At 42.5% G+C, this 8,475-nt stretch overlaps 1 pseudogene; it reads left to right on the plus strand.

Moving 5' to 3' along the window:
• The first annotated feature begins 3,756 nt into the window (after window positions 1-3,756).
• LOC115802263 (olfactory receptor 6N1-like) lies at window positions 3,757-4,799 on the plus strand (annotated as a pseudogene).
• The last annotated feature ends 3,676 nt before the right edge of the window (window positions 4,800-8,475 follow it).

Below are 8,475 nucleotides of genomic sequence, written 5' to 3' on the forward strand. Positions count from 1 at the left end.
TGGGCACCAATTTTTCATGTTAATGAATACCTTTTGGTAATTATAAGGATATAGAAGAATTAATGCCAAGACAAGTCCTGATTAAGGGAACGTCAAGGGAAAGGGGGAAAGGGTATATGTTTAATTAGATTTTCTGGGTAACTGAAGGGTAAGAGCAAAGCTGTTTTCCACTGTATTTGCTAAAAACAATATTCCACTAAAATATCTGAGTCCACTGTCGCAACTTAGTAAATCAAGTATAATGATATACTTGAATCACTCTTTACTGATTGAAGATCTTTCAGAGCCTCCAGCCATTATTCTGAGCATTAATTCTGATTGACCAGAACTACAAATGAAATGAAGAGAGAAAGAGTAGAACTGAATGTATTCCAACCCCGAGACATCTGAAAATTGTTTTCTTGACTAAGCTTGTTTCATTACCTGTCTCTTTCACACAAAGGCAAGATGAGACAAAAGAATTTTTTTTTAAATCTCAGATAATTGAAAGCTCTGGGTAGATGGGTTGCCATTAATGAAGGTTTCTTGGAGACCCACACTGAAGAGAGTCTAACAGTCCTCCATGGAATTGTGCTTTCCTGTGCTTCGTATGCCCAGGATGCTCCCGATATGCAGTTGCTAACCCTGTGCTTTGAGCAATTTCTACAGAGTGAGTAAAGGTTATACAGACACTTTCACTCTCTTCCCTTGTCCCTTTTGAGACCAAGGACAAGAGTTTGTCAGACTTTTACTTAAGCTTGTTGTGTGGCCACAGTGAGAGCCCTGTCTCTCAGGACCAGGGCTCAGTCTGTTACCAGATTACTGACCCATATGAAGATTGAAACTGTCATCCTAGCAATGGATCATAACCCACTAGATCTAACAAAAAGGAAGGAAGGAAGGAAGGAAGGAAGGAAGGAAGGAAGGAAGGAAGGAAGCAAGGAAGGAAGGAAGGAAGGAAGGAAGGAAGGAAGGAAGGAAGGAAGGAAGGAAGGAAGGAAAGCAAAAGAAAATTCCCCTCAAACTAAATTACCTACTTGGTCATCCCATCTCAGGAAAAGAGATGATCATGTATGCAGTTGCTTAAGCCAAAAGCCTGGGATTCATCCTTAATTCCTTCCTGTTCTTCATGCCCTCTTCTAATGCAATTCATCTGCAATCTATGTCATTTCATTAAAGTAAACTTTTTATTAAAGTATAATATGCATACAGAAAAGTATGAAAATATATATCAATTCTACTATGTAAAAAGCCTTAAAATTAATCCACCTTATCCATCCCAACTTGATCCTACCATTTCTTACCTGTATTAATATATTAGCTTCCTCACCAGTTTTCTCACCTTCCCTTTTAGCCCTTAACCGTCCATTCTCCACATAGAAGCTTGAGGGATCTTTTCAAATTGTAAATCAGATATGCATTCTACAAATTCACCTCCTATCACTATTTCCCTCACCTGCCTTACCTGTTGCCCTCCAGCCACAGTTGTTTTTTGCTGTTTGCTTGTATGTTTTATTCTTCCAGTATTCAAGTGCTTATCTCACTCAGGGCCTTTGCACATGTTGCCTCTCTACCTGTAATACCTCACCTCTGACTGTTCTCATAGCTGGCTACTCCATATTCATCAGATCTCAGCTTAAATATGACTTCTTCTTCAGAGAGATCTTCCCTGACCATTTTGCCAAAACAAGGTCACCTCTCCCCATACTGTTTTTTATATTAAGACCCTGTATTTTATATTAATACCCACATAGAATTGATCACAATACTAGTTTTACAGTTATTTTTGAGACCACTTCCACTAGTAGGATGTAAGCTCTGGAAACATTGAGACCATGACTTTCCTGTTCATAATTTTATCTCCAATGCCTACCTAGCCCAATATATGACACATAGTAGGTGTCCAAAACTACGTGGTGAGTGAATAGATGACTGAATGAAAGAATGAATAGAATTCTGAGTTGAAACTTCTCTTTTATGATATCATTACTCTGTCTTCACTGCAAGAAAAGAGAGGATGGGCAAGGATTTAGGGAAGCTGGTGTGCCTTTGAATTTGGAGGCACCAAGGAGCACACCTGTAAACCAAAAAGGGAAAATCAAGTTTATTCATTGTTAATTAATGAGACTTGGGATTGAATGATAAAAATCTAATGATGTTAATTTTGATTCTCAATGCTGGCTGCCAGTCTCTGAAGACAAGGTAAAATGGTAAGTAACAGGACACTGCAGCTTAATCCCACAATTAGGAAGCAGCTATCACCCCCAGGGACAACTCTAGTTACTGACTGATTTTCCTTACACACTGTAATTACATTCAGTACCACCTTAGGCTCCCTAAGTGTCCTGGATACCCCCATTATAGGTGGACCTTCCTCTACACAAGCCCTGTGTATTAACAACCCATATCGGTACAAAGGATAAATTATGGAGAAATTCTTTCATGTCACAGAAGCATTCTTAACAAGAGTCCTTTGAATAGCCAGTTCTCCGAGTGGATTTAAAATAGGACTTCATTTACAAAAATATGACTTAACTGTAATCTTTTAGGGACACATTGTCATTACCCCAAGCAAAGCAGCAAAGATGGCTTTTATTCCCTGGCCTCAGATTGAGCCTTCAGCCTAGAACACCAACTGAACCAAGCCGCTAACTGTGGCCTCACACTTACCCCTAATTTAGGCCACAGCACAGATTGATTGTTAATCCTATCACACGGCTCAGGCGCTAAGACCAGACAACCATTTAACAAATCTGGGTCTTTGAGCTGGGGGGGTGGGGGTGTGCTTGTGGGGATGGAGGAACTGCATCCATGACTCACTGTTAACCCATCCCCGCTGCTGGAAAAAAAAATAACTCTAAATGCACATCCTACTGCTTGTGAGTCAAGAATGTCATTTTCATTTATGAAGGATGGAACATAATTTTTCTCTAACATTTCAAGTGAATAACTTTACATACATTTTCCCCCCAATTTCCATAGGAATTTGATGCCATGGAAGCAATCAGCTCCATGTCCCCAGAGCCTGGCAGAAACTCTTATTTTTCTTACACATACTTTAAGATCAGTAGTTCTGAATTCCCCTCCTCCCTCCAATTACGTTCCTGGTGAAACCCACCCTGACTTAGGGGTTCGGGGGGAGATAGGGTGGTGTGAATTCTAATTCTATTTTATCATTTTGGACTCACATTTCCATTGAGTCTTAAAAGCTGAGTTTCAGAAGTTCAGAGAAGCTTCCGCACCATGTCCCCATTAAGAGGTGTTTGCCTCCCACTGTGAGCGGGCTTCCCTGGTGGCGCAGTGGTTGAGAGTCCGCCTGCCGATGCGGGGGACGCGGGTTCGTGCCCCAGTCCGGGAAGATCCCACGTGCCGCGGAGCGTTGGGCCCGTGAGCCATGGCCGCTGAGCCTGCGCGTCCGGAGCCTGTGGTCCGCAACGGGAGAGGCCACAGCAGTGAGAGGCCCGCGTACCGCAAAAAAAAAAAAAAGAGGTGTTTGCCTCCCACTGTGAGAATCCCAAAGGTAGATTCATCACAGGTTATGTCAAAAAAAAAGAGTGGAAAACAGCAAAGGAGACACCCTCTCTGTTAACTCTCCAAGGCATAGCTTCTGATTTCACTATAACTATTAGGTAAATACATCTAGTAGAACAAAACAGAAAATTTATTCCAGAGGAGAAAAGACAGGGTCTTTGAGTTTTATAATATATGGCATATCTGGTACTGTTGCCCCCCTCCAGTAGCATGGCTCTTTTTCTAACTGGCTATATTTCTCTCCTTTCCTCAGGTATAATGCGTGAATATCACAGATATGGGTAATCTGACCATTCTCAATGAATTTCTCCTCCTGGGATTTGGGAGTCTCCATGGGTTACAGTTTTTTCTTTTGGGGATATTTCTGGGAATCTATGTAGTGACCTTGCTGGGGAACATTCTTACCCTTATAGTCATTTCCCTTGATTGCAGCATCCAAACACCCATGTACTTCTTTCTGTCCAATTTCTCCTTTAAGATCTGGTACACTACCTCCATTGCCCCTAAGAAGCTGCAGACCCTTCTCTTAGGTCCCCAGGTGATTTCCTTTGTAGGATGTGTGGTCCAGTTTTACTTCTTCGGTTCCATGGCAGTAGTTGAGCACTTTCTTCTGGCAGCCATGTCTTATGACCGCTAATTTGCTATCTGCAGCCCCCTCCAGTACCCATCCCTCATGAACCTCCACACATGTATCCTGCTTGCAGGTGGGTCTTGGCTGGGTGAGTTCCTAACCCCTGTGGTCACTGTTACCATGACTTTCCAGCTGCCCTTCTGTCCAGCCTATAAGTCTGACCATTTATTCTGTGACCTGACCCCTGTGCTGTAGCTGGTCTGTTCTGATACTGAGAGAGTGGAGGAAATCACTTTCCTACTGGCCTCCTTTGTCACTATGGTGCCCTTCCTACTCACTGTAGCCTCCTATATCCACATTGTTGCTGCTGTCTTCAGGATTCCATCAGCTGCAGGAAAGCAATGGGCCTTCTCCACCTGCTCTTCCCACCTCATATTGGTCACTCTGTACCATGGAACACTGGAAACAGTGTATGCCATTCCCACAGCAACCCAGGCTGTTGCCCTGAACAAGATCTTCTCCCTGTTCTATACTGTGGTCACTCCCATGGTCAACCCCACCGTGTATAGCTTGAGAAACAAGGATGTTAAAAAGCCAGTGAGGAGGCTTATGAGTCAGTGGGTATATGCTAAAAGGACCTAATGGCCCTCACCATCCACAGGGAGTCTTTTTTCTCAGAGCAGCCTGGGCTTCTGTGAAGGAAGCCAAGCACTAGGCTTTGTACTTGGGGGCTCAGACCACTGCTGCTCCCTCCTTCCAGAGAAATAGCCAACAGAGCAGGGACCACCCCTGAGGTCCTATAGCCTAAAGCCCTTGGGAATACCAGGTTAATCCTTGCATGGTAAAATTAAGTTTGCCAGACAAGTGACTCCCTCAGGCTATTCTACCAAGCCTTTTAGGGGAAAATTCTAAAGACCCAAATTTGTTTGACACAAAAGTCTATCTCTCTGTCTTTGTCTCTTTCTCTGTCTCTCTCTTTCTGTATGTGTGGTATAGAAATACCTGTTGGTGTTAAGGTTTTTGGTTTCATTATGTGCACATGCCCAATGTGCCCATGTGTACACACACACACACACACACACACACCTACATACACGCGTAGTCACCATACCCTTCCCATACAAACTTAGGTGCCCTTCACTGTGCCTCTCCTCAAGGTTCATGCACATTCACCTCACCTTCTGTGGTTTCTTAGATCATCTGCCTCTCCACTGATCAGAACAATCTCTAAAATCCTAGAGAAGCTATTGACTGTTCTACTCACTTGAAAAGGTAGTTAATCAAGACCCTTGAAGACTGGAATAACATCATCCTTATTACTCTTAATGTCCCCAGCATGGTGCTCTGCACAGATGCAAAATAATTATTTGTTGATTGAATAATTCAATGACTTACCAAAGCAATGGAGGTTTGGTGGATGAAGAGAGTAAAATAAGTCACTTTCTTTCTGCCTACACTGGCCTCTCCTCCTATTTCCTCCTCGTGGTCATAGACACCCCCATCTCCCTCCACAGGCAGCTCTCACTGAGCACCACAGCCTTGCTCCTTGCCATGTCCCCTCATCCACCCTCCCCACAGTGGCAGATGTATCTTCCTAAAACCCAAAACTGACCCTATTATTTCCCTGTTTATCACTCTCCGTGGTTCTCCAGTGCCACTGGGATGGAATCAGAGATCCTCAGCCTGACTTGTGGCCACCTCTTGACCTCACCCCTCACCAATCTCCTTCTCCCCCTTTGTGCTCTAGCCACACCAAACTTCTCAAATAGAGTTGGAAACTCCTTAAAGGGAAGATCATATGCTCACCGTGTCTCTTCAACAGTATCTAGATCCAGAGTGGGACAAAAAGTAGTTGCTCAAATAAGACGTCTTCAATCGAACTGTAATGGGACTCTCACCTTCCTTTCCTCTTTGTTTCCATTTATTGGCTTCTGGCCTATGAAGCAGCTTTGACTTGAGGAAAAGGTAACCTGGACTGACTGTCAGTGATATGTGTGTGTGTGTGTGTGTGTGTGCGTGTGTGTGTGTGTGTGTGTGTGTGTTTTACCTCATTTCACCTGCCTACCCTCCAGGTGGGCACCACCAGGAGCACAGATAGACTCCCTCCCCCCAAAAAACCTCCTCCTACAATATGAGTCAAAGAATGCCAAGCAGTTTGGGAAACACTTTCCCAGCTGGTTCTTCCTACTCCCTTCCTGATCACCCACAGAGTTCCCTCTTGTATAGGGTCTAATTGTCTCTAATCTAGCTTTAACTTCTTGTAATTACCCTCAATTAGGAAATAGAGCCTGCAGAACACACTCCTTGTGGTTAAGACATGAATCCAGTGCAGAAGTGTAATTACTTTTCAGCCTCTCAGGGGTTCTGCCTAGCCTTCTGTGCAGATGCACAGAGTGGAAATGCTTCATCTGCTCTATGCATACATGTTTTTCTTTTTTTCTTGAACCCAGGTTTTTGATATAGGTTGAGGGTTTTGTTTAGTGCATTGGCCATTGGGAATTTGTTTTTAATTTACTGGTTATAGGTCAACTGAGCTTAGAAACCTTCAACTACTTCCCATTGCCCTTAATAAAGTCCAAATGCCCCATGGAAGTAACCAACATTATCTGTCAACATCCAAGGACTCCTGTAGCCCATCTAGAGCCTGGTCATGGCCAAAAAACGATATACCACTTGTCTCAATCTCCAGTCTCATCTTTTGTTGCTTGTTTGCTCTCTGAACTCCTTTCCTTCCTGGATGTCTTTAAGTTCTTCAAACCTGTTTGCCTCCTCATAACTTTCACACATGCTGTTCTTTCTCCCCTTCCTTACTCCACTTTTCACCTGGCTCATTCTTTGGGTTCCACCCAGTCTCTTTATCATATGCTCTTAGAGCATCCTAGCTTTTTCACTTTTTCATTATAAATTTCTCACAACTGCATTTGAATATTCTGCATGATATAATATAGATACAGATATATATCCTCTACCTGGATTATCAACTTCACAAAGGCAGGATCTGTGTCTGTTTTGTTTGAACACTACATCCCTAGTACCCACAGAGCTTAACAAGGAATAATTGTTCAATAGATACTTGTTAATAAAAGAATACAAAAGAGCCATCTAAAGTTACTTCATTTATTTGATAAAGCATTATGTTGCTTTCACTCAAGATACAGTTATTTAATCTTTTTGTGGCCCAGTTAGTTTCACTCTGTTCCCAAGACCACAGTGTACCTCCCTATTCCCTGCCAATCATCACACAAATGTGTATAATTCCGATGAGGGAACTGGAGGAGGGTGTATGGCTCAGGACAGCTCATCCCTACTGGTGAGAAATATGTCAAAGTGCATGTCCTGCTCACAGTGGTAGTACAGCTTCCCTACTGAACACAAAAGGCAACATTTTTTTTTGATTATGGTGCTTTGGTTGATACACTGCTTCCACAGTGTGAATAGTCTTTCTCTATTCAGTGAAACATTATGTTAATGATTGGACAGAGTAATTAATAGCAGATCAGATTACATTTTCATGTCTCTGTACAAGCCAAAGAGAAATTATCCTCATTAACCTGATCGGTACAAACTGTCATACTAGATTAGAAGAGATCCAGCTTCAGTTTATACCTTAACCCTCACTGTTTTGGCCAGATGGCTTGCTGATACCTCAGTGGCTGCTCAGGAAAGAGGGAGAAGAAATCTGGAATGGGCAAGTCAGGGGCAAGAAAAAACAACATGAGCTTCAGTCTTGCCCTAAAGGAAGCTTGCCAACAGCACCTGCCTCAACACTAGGAACCCATCCACATTAGCTTTTCTATACAAGGGGGTTAGGCTAGGATGTGGGGAAGGCTGCATGACTCTCACGGCAATGACACTAATTGTGAAATGTTATAATTGTGCTCCAGAGCATTATATTTGGAAGTAGAACACCAGAGAAAGGACCTAGAGATGGATTTAAGTACCTTAAGAGTAGAGGACTGCCAAGAGATAGACAAGTATCAAGAACCCAGGCAAACGAACTGGGGTTCAGAGTGGGATTGAAAGGTTAAGAATAGAGGCAAACAATATTTAGGGTATTCCACTGTTTCTAAACTTTAACCCATTATCTGTTTCTTCAGTTTCTCAAGCTCTATAGATTCTTCAAGTTTAACTTCTATGTCCAACTTCATCTGTAGTGCAAGATCATTCGCAGCATAAATATGAATGAAGATACAAGCGAAATGTGGGGACATGGTGTCTGGTATCACTACTCTTCTAGCTGCTCAAGATTAGGGTTTAATAAAGCTGATATAAAACAGTGTTTCACAGTACTAGTAAAGTAATAGGAGGGATCATGTGAAAAACACATCAGAATTTTTATATCCAAATGAGAGTTATCCCCTTCACAATAAAAATTAATTTAAAAAAAGAAGAAA

The sequence above is a fragment of the Delphinapterus leucas genome, chromosome X (genome assembly GCF_059928025.1).
Source record: "Delphinapterus leucas isolate spDelLeu-1000000601 "Yukka" chromosome X, BTC_Dleu_Yukka2, whole genome shotgun sequence".
Classification (NCBI taxonomy): domain Eukaryota; kingdom Metazoa; phylum Chordata; class Mammalia; order Artiodactyla; family Monodontidae; genus Delphinapterus; species Delphinapterus leucas.